The sequence below is a fragment of the Schistocerca serialis genome, chromosome 2 (genome assembly GCF_023864345.2).
Source record: "Schistocerca serialis cubense isolate TAMUIC-IGC-003099 chromosome 2, iqSchSeri2.2, whole genome shotgun sequence".
Lineage (NCBI taxonomy): Eukaryota > Metazoa > Arthropoda > Insecta > Orthoptera > Acrididae > Schistocerca > Schistocerca serialis.
Genome location: NC_064639.1, coordinates 986591865 through 986594003, shown reverse-complemented (window position 1 = coordinate 986594003; position 2139 = coordinate 986591865). Strand labels below are relative to the sequence as shown.

At 43.3% G+C, this 2139-nt stretch overlaps 1 non-coding gene across 1 annotated transcript; it reads left to right on the top strand.

Moving 5' to 3' along the window:
* The first annotated feature begins 668 nt into the window (after window positions 1-668).
* On the top strand, window positions 669-743 carry Trnas-aga (transfer RNA serine (anticodon AGA)). Its single transcript has one exon. It is a non-coding gene; the product is annotated as a tRNA-Ser (tRNA).
* The last annotated feature ends 1396 nt before the right edge of the window (window positions 744-2139 follow it).

Sequence of the window (2139 nt, the reverse complement as noted above, 5' to 3'; positions counted from 1 at the left end):
GATGTTTTAAGCACCTTCTTGCTTCCTACTGTTGAAGAGCAATTCGGAGATGGCGATTGCATCTTTCAACACGATAGAACACCTGTTCATAATACAGCCTGTGGTGGAGAGGTTACACGACAGTAACATCCCTGTAATACACTGGCCTGCACGGAGTCCTGGCCTGAATCTTATCGAATACCTTTGGGATGTTTTGGAACGCTGACTTCGTGCCAGGCCTAACCGACTGACATGGATGCCTCTCCCCCGTGCAGCACTCCGTAATGAATGGGTTACCATTCCCCAAGAAACATTCCAGCACCTGATTGAACTTTATGCCTGCGAGAGGCATCAAGGCTAAGAGTGGGCCAGCATCATATTGAATTCCAGCATTACCGATGGAGGGCGCCACGAACTTGTAAGTCATTTTCAGCCAGGTGTCCGTATAGTTTTTATCACATAGTGTACGTCGGAAACAAGATAATGAGAGGCGTACGTAGCAAAGAGGGTATAAGAAGCAGTGAAACTTCCTGGCAGATTAAAACTGTGTGCCGGACCGAGACTCGAAATCGGGACCTTTGCCTTTCGCGGGCAAGTGCTCTACCAACTGAGCTACCCAAGCACGACTCACGCCCCGTCCTCACAGCTTTACTTCTGCCAGTACCTCGTCTCCTACGGGGCGTGAGTCGTGCTTGGGTAGCTCAGTTGGTAGAGCACTTGCCCGAGAAAGGCAAAGGTCCCGAGTTCGAGTCTCGGTCCGGCACACAGTTTTAATCTGCCAGGAAGTTTCATATCAGCGCACACTCCGCTGTAGAGTGAAAATTTCATTCTAGATAAGAAGCAGTGTTACTCCGCACTAAAATAACTCTGCTAGTATCAAACATGGGCCTTAATTTGGGTGAAGAGATTTCTGAGAATTTATGTTTGGAGCACACCACTGTGAGAAAACTGAAAAAGAAGAGAATCGAATGGTTTTCAGGTGTGGCATTATAGAACGATGCTGGAAACAATGTGAACATAAGAAATGAGTCATCCGCAGAACTGGCACACATAAGAAAATGTATTGTGCGATACGTTTTAAGATCTCAGGGAATAAGACATTTGGTGATAACTTCAATGGTTTTAGAGTGAAACTTAGAGATCAGAACCAACAGGGTAAAATCGATTGGCACGTATTCAACAAATAATCAGTCTCGTTATGTGTAACCGCTAATCTGAGAGGAAGGGGTTGCTACAAGAGAAGAAGTCACGGTTGGCCGTATCAAACCAGTCACTGGACTTATGACCCTAAAACCAAAATTTCTCTACGAAAGTCGTGATGGGTCATTCGAACTAGCTGTGTACGCTAAGAGTGGTCGCTGGAAATCAAAGGACCAAATGTTGAATCTCTTCGTGGGAGTGGGGCTGCATTTCAGTATGCACAAGTCTCGGCCCTTTGAGATGTCCTCTCACGACCAGAGAAACTCTCTGTAGCGCTAGTGTCCAATGTGGCTTCCAAACTAACTGAATCGACTAGTGTTTATTATCATAAGGCTCTGTAGACGGCGCGTACACTAAAAAAAATAAACACGCTTACACGGAGATACTGGCTATTCTTGAGTAGATCTCATCACTTTGTTTGCGCCAAAGAGACAGGCCTACGTGATTGCGAAATAGGTTTAGTACAGTCAGATATGATAGCAAGTTTCATGGACATTTTGTTAAAGCTACTAATACAAAGGAGCACAATAAAATTTCAATAACGTGACACATCATTTTAGTAAACGAAGCTGAAACTTGATGAATTTCGACGCTTCCACAAATTTAAAAATTATATTGCACTATGTTTTTTCCCTTAATTTCTTTGTGGTAGTAATTACAACTGGATGTGTTACTACAGAAGATAGGAACGTGATAAGTGGATGAGTGCTCGTTGGAATGAGAGCTTTGATGGCCTACACATAACAACTAATGAAGATCTGGATATGTCTGAGAAGCCTTAATGATAGAGTGGCACGTTTATTAACACTACCAACATTTTAAGAAGGGAAAGACATCCTGTGTTTTCATATATTTTTAATCCACCTGTAAGTAATATGCACGTGTCTGGCAACATATGAGATACTAGCGGGAAGAGTCCAACAATAGTATTCTCTCTGTCGCGAATTATTTTTCAGGATC